The sequence below is a fragment of the Cervus canadensis genome, chromosome 3 (assembly GCF_019320065.1).
Source record: "Cervus canadensis isolate Bull #8, Minnesota chromosome 3, ASM1932006v1, whole genome shotgun sequence".
NCBI lineage: Eukaryota > Metazoa > Chordata > Mammalia > Artiodactyla > Cervidae > Cervus > Cervus canadensis.
In genome coordinates, this window is record NC_057388.1 from 112,737,601 (window position 1) to 112,754,483 (window position 16,883).

The following is a 16,883-nucleotide window of genomic DNA, read 5'->3' on the forward strand; positions in this document are numbered from 1 at the left end:
AAAACATAAGTAGAACACTCTTTGACAGAAATCACAGGTATATAAATATATATATATATATATATATAAATCACAGCTATATATGTGTGTGTGTGTGTGTGTGTGTGTGTGTGTGTGTGTGTGTGCGCTGTCTCCTAAAGCAAATGAAATAAAGGCAAAAATTTAGAAATGGGACCTAATTAAACTTAAAATCCTTTGCTCAGCAAAGGAAACCATCAACAAAATAAAAACACCACCCTCAGAGTGGGAGAAAATACTTGCAAATGATATGAGAGAATAGGGGTTAATGCTCAAAATACAAAAACAACTCATGCAATTCAACATAAAAAGAAACTATTTGATTTAAAAATGAGCGGAAAACCTGAACACACAGTTTTCCAAAGCAGACAGACAGATAGATAACAAGCAAATGAAAAGATGCTAAACATCATCAATCATCAGGGAAATGAAAATTCCCACAATGAGATATCACTGAATGAATACCTCATATCCGTCAGAATGGCTATCATCAAAAAAAAAAAAGCAAACACTGGTGAGGATGTGGAGAAAAGGGAACCCTCCTACATGGTTGGTGGGAATGTGATTTGGTGCAGTCACTGTGGAAAACAGTATGGAGGCTTCTCACTAAAAATAGAAGTACCATATAACTCCACAATTCCACTCCTGGGTATATATCTGAAAAAAATACTAATTCAAAAAGATACACACGCTCAGTGTTCATAGTAGCATTATTCGTGGTTCTCAAGACACAAAAGCCATCTAAATGTCCATCAGTAGACAAATGGATTAAGAAGATGTGGTATACACACACACACACACACACACACACACACACACACACACTAGAATACTACTCACCCACAAAAAGAATAAAAATTTGCCATTTGCAAGAACATGGATATACTTGGAGGGTATCATGCTAAGTGAAATAAGTTAGAAAAAGAAAAATACTGTGTCATATCACTTTATGTGGACTCTAAAAGATACAATAAAACTAGTGAACATAACAAAAAAGAAACAGGCTCACAGATATAGAGAACAAACTAGTGGTTACCAGTGGAGACAGGGAAGGGGAAGGGGCAATATAAGGGTAGGAGATTTGAAAGGTGCAACCTGTGTGTGTTGGTTGATCAGTTTGTCTGACTCTTTGCCACCACATGGACTGTAACCAGTCAGGCTCCTCTATCCAGGGGATTCTCCAGGCAAGAATACTCGAGTGAGTTGCCACTCTCTTCTCCAAGGGATCTTCCCAACCCAGGGATTGAAGCTGGGTCTCTCACATTGCAGGTGGATTCTTTACTGTCTGAGCCACCAAGGAAGCCTATAAAATACGCTGCAAGGATATACTGTACAAACACAGGGAATATAGTCAATATTTTATAATAACTATAAGTGGAGCTTATTTAACTTTTATGCAGAATGCATCACAGGAAACGCTGTGTTGGATGAATCACAAGCTGGAATCAAGATTGCCAGGAGAAATATCGATAACCTCAGATATGCAGATGACACCACCCTAATGCCAGAAAGTGAAGAAGTACTAAAGAGCCTCTTGATGAAGGTAAAAGAGGAGAGTGAAAAAGCTGGCTTACGTCTCAACCTTCAAAAGACTAAGATCGTGACATCCAAACCCATCGCTTCATGGCAAATAGATGTGGAAACAATGGAAACAATGACAGACTTTCTTTTCTTGGGCTTCAAAATCACTGCAGATGGTCCTTGCAGCCATGAAATTAAAAGATGCTTGCTCCTTGGAAGAAAAGCTATGACAAACATAGATAGTATAGTAAAAAGCAGAAACATCACTTTGCTGACAAAGGTTCACATAATCAAAGCTATGGTTTTTCCAGCATCATGTATGGATGAGAGTTGGACCATAAAGAAGGCTGAATACCAAAGAATCATTGATTTAGAACCGTGGTGCTGGAGAAGACTCTTGAGAGTTCCTTGGACAGCAAGGAGATCAAACTAATCCATCCTAAAGGAGATCAACCCTGAATATTCACTGGAAGGACTGACGCTGAAGCTGAATCTCCAATACTTTGGCCACCTGATGCTAACAGCTGACTCATTGGAAAAGACCCTGATACTGGGAAAGACTGAGGGTAGGAGGAAAATGGGGTGACAGGGGATGAGATGGTAGGATGGCATCACTGACTCAATGGACATGAGTTTTAGCAAACTCTGGGAGATAGTGAAGGACAGGGAAGGCTGGTGAGCTGCAGTCCATGGGTCACAAATAGTCAGACACAACTTAGCAACTGAACAACAATAGATGGAGTAAAACCTTTAAAAATTGTGAGTCACTATATTGTATGCCTTTAACTGATATGATAGTTTTCATCAACTATACACAATGAGATATGAACTCAGACCTCTTAGGATGACTGAAGGAAAGCTACATGGCTCAAAATAGCCTGGGGTTAAAACTGCCCTCCAGGTCCTCCCCACCATTCTAAACAGAATAAAGAACTTTCTCCTCCGAAGAAAGGAATGAACCTTAAGATTGATTACGTTCAGCTGCCAGCCGATCACAGTCTCCGGCCGGTCTCAGGAATTTCTTGCCCCAGTTGTTGAAAGTTAACTAATCAAAAATAATCTTGAGGAAAAACAGACCCCCTCAAAACAATGTATCTCTGCATACACATGTTTTCTATATATACCTACTCTCTTCTTGACTTAGCGCAGCAGTTCCCTTGTCTGACTGCTGCCCCTTCTTGCCTCATTAAAGGTGATCTGTCCTGTAGAGAATCGGTCTCGTTCTTTCTCTGATCCTCACCTTCTCTGGTTCCTTTACCTTACATTTTTTGGTGTCGAAACCCGGTAGGTTGAGGTTCCTTCTCATTCTCATTCTCCATGGCCAGCTCTTCAGAGTGTGGAAACCTGCTGAGCTCACTTTCCCACCTGGGCTTTCAAGACCTCCTCGAGAGGAAGCCCTGCGCCTTCATGAGCGGTACAAGTTCCGTATAAGGGCTTTATTGGTTTTCCACGTACCTCGAGGAATATTGGCCTCTCTCTCTCTTCCTCTTTTCTCTACACTCTCTTTTTTGTGACACCAACCAATTCCAGGACAGAAGTCTTTTGCCATTCGACCTCCATCCATCCACCAGGAAATTTCCCCTGACCCAGTAGCCCAGGTAAGCTCGGACGGTACTATAGGGTGCCACAGACTATCATCCATTCTGGGTTCCTGGGGAACCCTCTGGCCAAAAGGCCCTCTGGAGAGGGGATACCCTCCCTCCTTCAGAGTCTGTCTCTCCCTTTGCCCAGTCAAAGGATTAGGTGATGATCTTTTCTTTTGACCAGACAGTCGTTAGCCATTTGCTATGGGGTTAAGCCAGTCCATCCTCCGGGACTCTCCCTTGGCCTGCATAAAATGAGACCTCAAACCTCTATTCTTGACCGATCTCAAGGTTCATAAACTCAAGTCACTCTGTATTCAAATTTGGCCTCAATACAAATTGGATAACCAAAACCGCAGGACTGAGTTCAGGACTTTTGATTTGAATATTTTATCAGATCTAACTAACTTCCTCAAACAGAGTGTCAAACGTTCAGGGGTCCCATCTATTCAGGCCTTCTGGGGCTTTAGAAGCCGTCCTTCTCTCTGCAAGGGCTGTTCTACCTATCAAACCATCCTCTGTTCTCTCTCTCCCCTTCCACTACAAAAGAATCCAAATATAAAGCCCCTAAAAGGACCCCTAAACCCTCAGCCCCCGATTTCAATGTGGCAGATCAGTCTCCTCCCTACCACCCCGGAGATGAGGCTTCTGGAGATGAGACCACACCCTCTAGCCCTTCCTCCTCCAAATCGGGAAGTGATGACCTCAAAACCCCAAAAGAGATTTCCACACCCTCCCCTCCATCAACCAGGACCTGAAGCAAACACATGCTTCCTCTCAGAGAGGTAGCAGGACTGGAAGGCACTACAAGGGTTCATGTGCCTTTCTCGATTTCTGATATGAGCCAAACTGAAGGAAAATTGGGATCTTTTTCAGAAAACCCTACCAGATATAGGAAGGAATTCCTCCACCTTACACAAGCATATCATTTAACCTGGAATGATCTTTATTACATCCTAAACACCACTTTAACCCCTGCTGAAAAGGAACGGATATGGCAGGCAGCCAGAACTGATGCTGATCAGCTGCATAACCAACACAGGACTAATCCCATGGCTGATGATGCAGTTCCTTTAACTGAGCCATGGTGGACATATCAAGCCAGCGATGCTGGCATCGGGTACCTACATCATATGACCCCCTGTTTACTAGAAGGAATGCCAAAAAGCTCTCACATTCATGTTAACTATGATAAGATTAGAGAAGAGACTCAAGAAAAGGATGCAAACCCTGCCCTTTTTCTTTCACAGCTTACTGAGGCAGTCCAGAAATACACTAACCTAGATATTTCCACCCCCGCCAGACTCCTGTACTTACATGTCCAATTCATAAGCCAGTCAGCCCCTGATATTTGCTGAAAACTATGCCAGTTAGAAAAGGATCCCAAAACCCCTCAGCAAGATCTCCTAGAAATAGCCTTTAAAGTTTTCAATAATAGGGAGGAAGAAGCAAAAAAGGAAAAAGGAAAGGAAAGAAAGGCCAAATATGCTTTCTTTACTGCAGCTACCTAAGAAAAAAATTCAACCCCTCTGTCCTGCCAACCTTGGCCCACCCATATAGGATCTAACCATCCAGGCCCCTGCTTCAGATGTAACCAAACTGGACACTGGGCTAAGTCCTGCCCCAACCCCGGCCACCCACCAAATCCTGCCCCACCTGCAAACAATGGGGACGCTGGAAAATGGACTGTCTTCAGACACTACCCACCAAATCTTGGGGTCCACCTCAGGCCCAACAACAATAGACCGGGAACCAGACTCAGGGGGGCCCTGGCACCCCAGATCATGGTTCCTTGGATGAGACAAGAGATGATCCAGTTGTTCCTGAATTGTTTCAGTGACGGAGCCCAAGCTCCAGACCCCAAGGCTGCCCATACAGACGGACTCAGAGCTTCGGGTAATTGGCACAGTGGTTGAACACAAGGAAAGTCTCCTTCCTAATAGACACTGTAGCAGCCTTTTCACTTTTAACCTCCTTTAAGGGCCCTCTCCAGCCTTCAGAATTGGCCACTGAAGGCGTCTCAGGCATCCCTTTTTATCCCAAGATAACCCCCTCCCTCCTTTGTTTCTTTCAGCAAAACAACACTAACATATTCTTTTATAGTAGTTGCTCAATGCCCAATGGCATTGATGGGACGTGATCTTCTGGCTAAGCTGCAAACTTCTATAAACCTCCCATTCTTAGATCCCACATCAATTCTTTGCATCCAAATGTCACCCAAACCCTTGGCCAACCCTCACTCCCAAAACTTGCCCACTGGTCTTCCCCCAGTAGATCCTCAGGTCTGGGACTTCGAAGCCCCATCAGTAGCTCGACACCATTTCCCTGTACAGGTTTTTCTGAAGACTCCCTCTCAGGTCATACCCCAAACTCAGTATACCCTGACTACAGAATCCCAACAAGGACTTAAACCAATAATCTCCTGACTGCTCAGAGCTGGCCTTTTGAGGCCTATCTCTTCACCCCATAATACCGTTATACTGGCAGTCAAAAAGGGACCCCACTCCTGTTATCTAGTCTAAGATCTTCGCAAACTTAATGAGGCCATAATACTCATACACCCCGTGGTCACTAATCCCTATGCCCTTCTCTCACATAGGCCCCCTGACACACCCTATTTCACGGTACTGGACCTCAAAGATGCTTTCTTCACTGTCCCTCGACACCACTCCTCACAGCCCCTATTTGCCTTTACCTAGCTGGACCCAGACACATATCAATCTCAACAACTAACTTGGACCATTTTGCCACAAGGGTTTAGAGATAGCCTTCATTTTTTTTGGTCAGGCCCTTTAAAGAGACCTACAAACTTTAGACCAAGGCTCCACCACCTTACTCCAGTATGTAGACGATTTATTGTTACATAGTTCCTCTCACCATAGCTGCCTAGTACACACTGCAACAGTATTAAATGCCCCAGGCAGCTGGGGCTACAGAGCCTGGCTCTCCAAGGCACAAATTGCTTCCACCACCGTCAGTTACATAGGATTGCTTCTCACTCCCACATAATCCTCACTCCAAAATAATTCCAGCTCAGAGACTTCGAGCCTTGACACAGACCCCCAGGCCCCAAACCAAGAGGGAACTTGTTTCTCTATTATGTCTATTCAATTTCTCCTGAATACAGGTCCCAAATTTTTCTCTCCACGCAAAACCTCTCTACCAAGCTACTTGAGGAAACTTAGATGAACCCGTATTGACCCCCACCTCTCTCCACACCCGCATACAAACACTTCCCAAACATTTACTACAGGCCCCTTCTCTTTACCTGCCTGATTACACCAAGCCTTTTTTCCTTCTGTACATTCTCGACAAGGACATGCCTTAGGGATTCTGTGCCAGAAACGGGGGAGCATATGGGGCCCTCTAGCTTACTTATCCAAACATCCTGATCTCATCACACTCGGACGGCCACCTTGTCTCCAGACCTTAGCTGCAACTACCCTCTTAATACCTGAAGCCCAAAAACTAACCCAAAATGCTCCTTTAAATGTATGTTCACCTCATTCCTTTAAGGATTTGCTCTCTCATTGGGCTTTCCTTTCTCTGCCTCCTGCTCAGCTACAGATCCTCCACACACAGCTCCTCGAACCATCCCTTTCTTTTACACCCTGTAAACCTCTTAATCCTTCTAGTTTATTCCCTGCTCCAGATCCAGAAGCAGAGCACCTATCTCATGACTGTGTTCAGACCTTGGATATGTCACTTAATCCCTTTGAACATATAACCTATCAGCTCATTACTGACACCACAGTCCCATCCTGGTTCATAGATGGCAGTGCTCAGAATCAAGCCCCATTTGGGACTGGATACGCTGTAGTCCAGGGACAGCCCGACAAAGATATCCCCCCTCGCCTCATCAAGTCAGCCACACCGCCAGCTCACACATCCTCACAGCAGGCTGAACTGATAGCTCTTACACAAGCCTTGACTATAGCCAAAAACCAAAAGGTAAACATTTACACTGACTCCAAGTATGTCTATAACATATTACATTCTAATATTATAATCTGGAGGGAGAGGGGATTCCTAACTCAAAAGGGCACACCTATTCTCAGTGCTTCTTTTATTTCTGAACTTCTCCATGTGGCTCAGCTCCCAAAACAAGCTGCTATAATACATTGCCAGGGACATCAGCAACATGGCCCTATCTCCTTTTATAACAACATAGCAGATCAGGAAGCAAAGCCGCAGGCTACCTCTGTTAGTCCTGTCTTTACTGTAGCCCAAATTGATGAGCCTAACATCTGCACATTACTTTCACATTTACATTCCCTTTTCCACCGCTCTACAAAAGTACTTAAGACTTTCCTTCAGAACTTTATTGAGCTGACTAAAGACAATGCGACTTATTTAAATCATCTCACCAAACTTGTACCATTTGTTAGCAGACAAATCCTAACATTTGCCCCCCTCCTTTCACCACCCACCAAATTCGCGGGCATCTTTCCGCATAAGACTGGCAACTAAATTTCACCCAAGTGCCACCCATAAAAAAGATTAAATTCTGTCTAGTCTTTGTGGATACATTTTCTGGGTGGATTGAAGCTTTCCCGACTACTAACAAATGAGCCCCTACCGTGGCTCGCCTTATTCTCACTGAAATCCTCCCGAGGTTTGGAATGACTTCCTCCCTCCAGTCTGACAACGGGCCAGAGTTCACATCCCAAATCACCCAAAATATTGTACGAAACCTTCAGATTCCTTGGAGGTTTCACATTCCTTATCACCCCAGCCCTCCAGTAACGTTGATAGAGCCAACTGTGTCCTAAAAGAAACTCTGACCAAATTAACAATCAAACTTCATCAAGATTGGACTAAATTCCTCCCTTTAGCACTCCTAAAGGTCCGGGCCTTACCAAAAAACCCTCTAAATATCAGTCCATTCGAGGCCATGTATGGGAGGCCGATAGTACCTTTAGGACCCTCCCCTCCCAGGATGGTCCCAGACTACCATCCCACCTTCCTTTTCCCTTACTTGCCCAGATACAAGATGCCCTTTGGCAACATATGGATAACCTTGACCACACTCCAATCTTCCATACCCATCCCTCCAAATAGGAGACAAAGTCTATATGACAGTTCAGTCCCACTCAGATCTAACCCCTAAATGGCAAGGACCCTACATGGTAATTCTGCTGACCCCCACCTCTGCAAAATTAAATGAAATCACCCCTTGGGTACACATCACTCAGATAAAGGTCATGCAGCCCAATGAAGAGAATGCTTACCAGACTAATACTTACCAAGTTTCCCACACAGGGCCTACAACTCTAAAGTTCTCATGGCTTCCACCGGCCCCAACTGGTGATGGATGGGCCTGTTGGTTTCACAGTTACAATTATTTCTGGAACAACTCCTGGCAGATATCTGGGTCTCGAGTCCTCAAGGATCCACATTTGAACACTTTGAATATTACATCTTCACCCTGTGACTGCAGGGAACCTTTTATAACTTTTATCCTTTTGAAATCCAATTCTTCTCCATAGTTCAGCTCAGTTAAGCTTTTTCACTCTCCTCTTTCACTTTCATCAAGAGGCTCTTTAGTTCTTTACTTTCTGCCATAAAGGTGGTGTCATCTGCATATCTGAGGTTATTGATATTTCTCCCGGCAATCTTGATTCCAGCTTGTGCTTCATCTAGTCCAGTGTTTCCCATGATGTACTCTGCATATAAGTTCAATAAGCAGGGTGACAATATACAGCCTTGACATACCCCTTTTCCTATTTGGAACCAGTCTGTTGTTCCATGTCCAGTTCTAAATGTTGCTTCCTGACCTGCATACAGGTTTCTCTAGAGGCTGGTCAGGTGGTCTGGTATTCCCATCTCTTTCAGAATTTTCCACAGTTTATTGTGATCCACCCAGACAAAGGCTTTGGCATAGTCAATAAAGCAGAAAGCGATGTTTTTCTGGAACTCTCTTGCTTTTTCGATGATCCAGCAGATGTTTGCAATTTGATTTCTGGTTCCTCTACCTTTTCTAAAACCATTTTGAACATCTAGATGTTCATGTATTGCTGAAGCCTGGCTTGGAGAATTTTGAGCATTACTTTACTCGGGTGTGAGATGAGTGCAATTGTGGATAGTAGTCTATCCTATATTCACTTCCCCAAATGTTGGTTAGCATCTTCTTATCTTTTTTCTTTCCTCTGCCCCAAGAACTCTTTCAAAACCCTAACCTCAACTATCTACTCTGGACCCTTAATTTAATCCATACTCTCAATGCTTCTAACCTACAATTGACTAAAGACTGCTGGATATGCCTATCCATAACTCCTCTGGTAGATTCAGCCGTCCCCACATCCATCCTCGACTGGACCACTGCTAACATATCCTTACACCACTCATATCGTGGGGAGCTTTTATTCATCTCATATCTTAAACATCTTCACACTAGTGGTCAAATCTGGAATTCGGACAAACTCTTAGAATCTTTACTCACTGACCTTCCCTCCTACAACAGATAACCTCCAATAGGAGGCCCTGTCACCTAGAAAGTAACACATTACAACCAGCTCCTTTTTGCATATCTAGAAATTCCCGAAACAGTTCATATGACCAACCCCTGGGCATAATCCCTAAACCCATGTTTAACCATACTTTCACTTTACTCTTTGCCACTGGAAAGGCTATATAACATTTCTGGTCCTCCAGGACACTCTTTAACCTTTACAGAATGATTTCCCTCAGCATAATCCTCCACCTCTCCCATCGTTGGGGCCACCTTAGCAGGGTCCCTGACCATTCTTGAACGAATGAATGGTCCCTGACCATTCTTTCTGCCTTGACTCCTCTTCGCCATTGACTTCAGCTGTTGTATTGCAACACCTGGCCGGTTTTTCTTGTATGGGGCATCTACATACCTCTGTTTACCTACTAATTGGACTGGAACCTGCACCCTGACATACTCCAGTCCTAACATTTTTATAGCCCCCAATGGTCAATCCCTACCTATTTCTTTCATACACAAGCAAATTCAATTCATTCATGAGCCATTCATTTCATTACCCTCTTAGTGGGAGAATAGCGGCTGGAATTGGAACAGGAACTGGCGGCCTAACCACCTCCATCCCAAACTACCAGGCACTATCTAAAGACCTATCAGACAGCCTCCAGGAAATATCCCAAGGTCTAATAATTATTCAAAATCAACTTGATTCCTTGGCGGCTCTAGTGTTACAAAATAGAAAGGGATTAGATCTACTAACTGTAGAAAAGGGAGGTTTGTGCCTTTTTCTGGATGAAACCTGCTGCTTCTATGCCAACCAGTTGGGTGTTGTCCAGGAAGCTGCAAAACCTTACAGATCGAGCCTCTTGAATTGGCCAGAGATTAAGCAACTCCTGGCAGTCATGGTTGATGGATTGGAACCGGATGCCTCGGGTTTTGCCCCTTCTTGGACCATTCATAATCATTATCCTCCTATTCACATGTGGACCTTGTTTGCTTAATCTTTTCCAGGGATTCCTCCAGGACTGAATCTGAGCCATTTCTCGAGATCAAGTCAAGACTGTTCTGCTCAAGACCCTGGCAACTAGGATAGAAAATCAACATTATGGCCCTTAGACTTCCTTCCTCCCAGACCACAAGCCCCCAACCCTCATTTACCAGCACGAAGAAGCCCTGAACACTGACAACGCCCATCTCTCTTTCTCTTTTTATATATTCCTTAGGGTCTGAAATGAAGGAAAGCTACCAGGCTCAAAATAGCCTGGAGTTAAAACTCCCCTCCAGGTCCTCCCCACCATTTGATACAGAACAAAGAACTCTCTACCCAAAGAAAGGAATGAACATGAAGATCGGTTATGTTCAGCTCCCAGCCGATCCATCTCTGGCCGGTCTGAGAAATTCCTTGCCCCAGTTGTTGAAAGTTAACTAATCAAAAGTAATCTTGAGGAAAAACAGACCCCCTCAAAACAATGTATCTCCGCATACATATGTTTTCCATATATACTTGCTCTCTTCTTGACTTAGCGCAGCAGTCCCTGGTCTGACTGCTGCCCCTTCTCACCTCATTAAAGGTGATCTGTTCCTGCAGAGAAGTGGTCTCCTTCTTTCTATGAACCTCGCCTTCTCTAGTTCCTTTACCTTACAATGACCACAGCAAAAAGCCAAGAAATAACAAGTGTTGTGAGGATGTAGAGGAAAGGGAAACTCATGCACTATTGACAGAAATACAAAAAGGTGCAGCCAGTGCAAAATACACTATGGAGGCTCCTCAAAAATATAAAATGCAACTCCATATGATCCAGCAATCTCAGGTCTCGGTATTTATCTAAGGAAGATGAAAACACTAACTAGTAAAGATGTTTGTGCCTCCATGTTCATTGCAGCATCATTTACAATAGTCAAGATATGGAGACAACTTCCGTGTCACTGATGGATGAATGGATAAAGAAATTTTGGTACACACACGCACACACACACAGACACACAAATAGTATTCAGCCATAAGAGAGAAGGACATCTTGCCCCGTTGACAACATGGATAGACAGGAGGGCATTACGGTAAGTGAAATAAATCTAACAGAAAGACAAAGAGTGTGCAAACCAATTTATATGTGGAATCTAAATGAAACAAAAGCCAAACTCATAGATGCAGAGAACAAATCGGTGGTTGCCAGAAGTCAGGGTTGAGGGTGGAAGTGGGAGAAATGGGTGAATGGGAACAGAAAGCAAAAATAATAAAATAAAATAAAATGCATACTCATTGCAACATGTATACACATATATAAGCTAATGGGAAATACCAAGACTTAGAAATATTTTTGATTGATTATTTACTCTCCTGGAAAATGCATGATTTTTATTTCATGCAAATTGAAATTCAATAAAGTTGAAAAACTGCAGTCATTTAGGTACAATTGGATGTAAGCAGCATAGTCAAATGTAAGAGATTGAGTAAAATTGGTCTAAGTTGTCACAGGACCTTGTCTCTAGGCCCTTTTACAATGTTAATTTGGATCTCTTCTAATGAAGAGTTAGGACCTATTTTTGCACTTCTTGAAGCTCAAAGCCTCAAAGGCTTTGCAGTTTTACTTTCAATAATTTCTGCTCTTTTAAGCATTTGCTGTTTTTGCATTTTTCATTTCCTGTTTTCTTCAACCCACAGACTACCTTCTCATGCATGTAAAAACATCTGTACCTATTTGGTAGAAATTCTATGATAAAGAGACCAGAGGATGATTTTCACACACATTCCAGCACAGTCCCCAAGAAGTTTGTGGTTGACCTGTTTCTCAGAATCTTCTCACAATAACAAGAGTGGCTGTTATAACTTCACATGTACACAGGCACAGCCATTTCCTGCCTCGTCTCCTTCACCTTTGGCCTGACCAAGGTCCACTTCCCTCCTCTACATGGGGTGATGCTCACAGTGGACTCAGACTTGCTGAGGAGGCCTGACTGAGGACGGTCGCAGCTCTGTCATGAGCTGAGTGAAAGATCCAGTGCAATCAGTGGATGCAGGTTCTTCTGCTCTCCTGACAATGGAGTTTTAAAAGCCTGGACATAATAGAAACTTTAAGAAGGCAATTTCCTTTATCTTTGCCTATTTTGAAGTCATAAAAATTTGAAATTAGTATTAGAAAGTCTCTATCTCCAAGTTGCAGATGACCACAAATAATTCTGTGTATAAATATGTAAGAGTAGTCTGCACATTCTCTCTTATTACATTTTATTTCTATGTAACAGGAGATCAGAGATTTCAGCATCAATTTAGCAAACTAGTCGTATGCCAACCATTCTGGAAAATGGATTGAGATCAATTATAGACCACAGACATTTTTCTTTCTGAAATCCCTAATAAAACTGGGATGTCACAGTGAACTTAAGAGCAGACATATCAGATACAAGAGGATGCAACAATTTCTGGGAAGAGCACTGGGGCAAAACATCCTCAGTCAGCATGGCCCCAGAGAGGCTATGGCTGAGGCGTTTGCGGAGGAGACAGAAGCACCGTGGAGAGGTGGGCTTCAGACACTTCAGCTGCCATGGGATGGGGCTGCAGATCCGTTGAGGATGTGACCATGAGACAGCAGGCCCAACTGTCTCCTCACGTTGCCCTGTTCAGAGGCTCACACTTCAAGGTCTCTCTTCCCGAGTGCGTAACTGAAGGATTCTGCCCTAAAGATTAGAGCATCTCCAGAGAAAACCCTCCACATTCGGGCATTTTGTGTTCCCTCTCCATAACAGCCTGTCCTGCGGTCACCTCAGGTGAGACCTGCACTCAGAACCCTCACTCACAGGTGAAACTTTCAGCTTTTATAATGATTTATTCCAAAAAATGAAAAGGTGAACAGGGAGAACTGCCATTTGAGGACAAACTGCAATATGATGGAGAGATGAAGGAGACAGAGATAAACAGAAAAAATAACCCTAAGGGGACCATTAACTCAGCAAACAAAAACATGAAAAAACCTAACCAAGGGAAAATAAATTTCTCTTTTAGATATTATCTAGATTAATCATCCTCCCACTGAAATCAACTAAAAATGCTGAAAACACATTAGATACCTTTTCTTAAGAGCATATGTGAGTAGGCAAGTAGTAAGCATTCTCAGAACAGAACTAAGTGGGTGACAAGCGGAGTGCAGCAGGCTGTCCCTCTGAGGATACTTTACCAGCTCTGGAGAATTTAAACTTTGCTTCTGGAAGCCACATTGACATGAAAATCAGAGTCAAGGCAAAGGGGGATTCAAGGTGGGAGGCGGCTGGTAGCTAATAGAGGAACTTGTATCACTAAGTCCAAAGGGACACTCCCTCAACGAAGGGTGACATAGGAGTCAGTGACTTCTAGTCAGTGAAATGGATGAGAGATTTGTAAAAGGAAAGATCAGAATGAAGTTTAAGGAGCAAAAGATGCTTATAGACAAAGAGAGACAGAGAATAGGCTAGAGGAAGACTTTAAAGTAATAATGGTTGGATTTTTTTCTGAGCTGATGAAATTCAGCAATCAACACATTCAAGAAATCCAATACCAAAGAAGGTCATTAGGAAAGAATTCACACCTTAATGTGTAATAGTGAAACTGTGGGAAAAGAAATGGACCAGAATGAACAGACAGATGACCTTTGAAGAAAAGAATGTAGGAACTGGGCTAATTTCTTACTAATGACAAAGGAAGCCACAAAACAGTGGAAGAGGGTTTTCAGTGTGCTGAAAGAAAATAACAGTCAACTTAAAATTCTACACTCTTGGAAAATAGCTATCAAAAATAAGGCAAAAGAAACACATTTCAGACAATACAGACTGAGTGTCTTGCACCAGCAAACCTTAAGTAGAATTTGTAAAGGGTGTATTTGAGAAAGAGAAAAGTAATCCCAGATGGTAAATCATAGGTGAAAAAGAAGAAAGAAAGAAAGAAGAGTTACCATTAATAATTTCTAGGGCTTTCCTGGTGGTTCAGTTGGTAAAGAATCAGCCTGCAATGCAGGAGTCCTAGGTTCAATCCTTGGGTTGGGTAGATCCCCTGGAGAAGGAAATGACAATCCATTCCAATATTCTTGCCTGGGAAACGTCATGGACAGTGGATCCTGGTGGGCTACAGTTCATGGGATCATAAGAGTTGGACTCGACTTAGAGACTAAATCAGCAGGGCTTAAAAAAGGAAAAAAATAAGAAAATTAAAATACATTGCAACAATAATGTAGAGATAGGGGTGGCAGGTGGGAATAAAAACTAAAATATTCTAAAGTATTTGTTGTATAACAGAAAGATGAAAACAGAAATATTTTTAAATTTTGATAAGTTAAGAATATGTGTTATGTAGGGAATAAAGCCAATATTTTGTTATAACTATAAAAGATATCTAACCTTTAAAAATTGAAGGAACATTAAAAATTTCTGTACAAGTAAAGGAAAAAATTCAAAAGTGAAAAAAATAGCCAGATAATCCAAATTAAGATACAAAGAAGAATGAAAAGACAAATTATGAAACAGGTTGTACATGTTGACAGCAGAAATTAAAATTAAGAATGCATCCAAATAGACTATGGATTATAAGTATGATAAATACATCACAGACTTCAGTTACAAAAATAAATATTTTTTGAAGTGAATTGCAAAAGAAATCTGACTCTAAAACATGAAACTAGAGATAGATTGAAAGCAAAAGTAAAGGCAAATAGAGCAATACATTCTAAACAAACACAAACAAAATATCAAAGGAAATAGACTTTTCCTTCAGTGTCTATTGAGAGCCTATTATGTACCAACTGTTCTAGGCAACTGGATATATTAGCACATGATCGCAGGTAAAGATCCCTGCCTCTCCAGACATACCAGTATTCCTTGAAGGAACAAACAACAAACAAAAAAGGAATAATTTATAAAATAAAGAATCATTATAGAAGACATTCCCTTATGTAAGAATAAGAACTCAGGGAGCATGGTAAAGAGGACCCAGGGCGAGAGGGCAGGTGAAACTTCAACAGTGCGGAAAGGGAACACCTACCAAGTCCTATTCTGCAACATGGCAACGTGTTGATTCCCAATCCCAGAGAATGCAGCCCAGTTTAGGAAGGGATTTAGATAATTAGGATGCTGTTTCACAAGAATAAAGAACTTTGAGAATGATTGCCCTGGATATTCCAACAAACATATGTTTATAAATATAGATGAGATTGATTTTCAAAAATGTATGTTGGTTTGCAGCTTCCTTGGGATCTATCCAGGTCTCATCTGAAACCTGACGGTGAGGCAGACCATCCAGGCTGCAAGCTGGCAGGTTTAATACCTAAGGAACTGACTCAAGATGTTTGTCTTGGGCAGCCCCAAGAAAAGCAGTTCTTCACACCTGTCTGCCAGAATCTGAAACGCTTATAGAGAGGCCTTGAGTGGGTTTGATCACTTATAGCAGCCAGACAGTGTCAGTTTCTACTCGAGGCTGCATTCTTGGAGGGGCTTCTGGGAGTGGGGAGGTGAGCAGAAGGCACATTTCTAGGACAGGGAAGTGGCTGGGGAGCCCTCGATTGCATGGGTGCAGTTTGCTGGTCCACCTCTCAACCCTGTGACCAGCTGTCGCGATCTCACAGTTTCCCCTCTCCCTGGGCTTTCACCAGCATGGAGGCAGCTGCTCTGTGGCTCCTGGCTGCAATGCAGGCAGATGCCACAGCAACAATAGAGTCACATGCGAGAGAACACAGGTGAAGTCAGTGATTCCCAAGGGAATGACAACTTTTTCTGCCAAAAATCGTATGACCTGAATCTTGGATTTACAATGTCCCCCACATAGGAGGTGGGATCACTCAAGGTGTTCACTCGTGTCCTCATGTGACAATAAAGAGGACACATTAACAGTGTCATGAGTAGGAACACACTACATCCTGTTTGGCTAATGATTCCAGTGCTTCCTAGGGAGGAAGTGACCATGTCCAAGGCCACTTTTTCAGTTCAGTTCAGTTCAGTCACTCAGTCGTCTCTGACTCTTTGTGACCCCATGAAATGCAGCACGCCAGGCTTCCCTGTCCTTCACTATCTCCTGGAGCTTGTTCAAACTCATGTCCATCAAGTCGGTGATGCCATCCAATCATCTCATCCTCTGTTGTCCCCTTCTCATCCTGCCTTCAATCTTTCCCAGCATCACAGTCCTCTCTAGTCAGTCAGTTCTTGTCATCAGGTGGCAATATTTGAGCTTTAACTTCAGCATAAATTCTTCCAATGAATATGCAGGATTGATTGCCTTTAGGATTGACTGGTTTGATCTCCTTGCAATCCAAGGGACTCTCAAGAGTCTTCCCCAACACCACGGTTCAAAAGCATAC

General features: G+C 42.8%; 1 protein-coding gene across 4 annotated transcripts in view; it reads right to left on the reverse strand.

Moving 5' to 3' along the window:
* The window catches only part of LOC122438862 (GTPase IMAP family member 7-like), an 89,166-nt gene that overhangs the window by 18,038 nt on the left and 54,245 nt on the right, over window positions 1-16,883 (reverse strand). Inside the window, exon 1 of one of the 4 annotated variants that reach the window (XM_043464114.1) lies at window positions 8,369-8,389. The exons of the other annotated variants lie outside the window; for them this stretch is intronic. The gene's annotated coding sequence lies outside the window, so the exon portion shown is untranslated. Of the gene's footprint in view, window positions 1-8,368; window positions 8,390-16,883 lie in introns of those variants that run through there. 4 annotated transcript variants of the gene reach the window in all.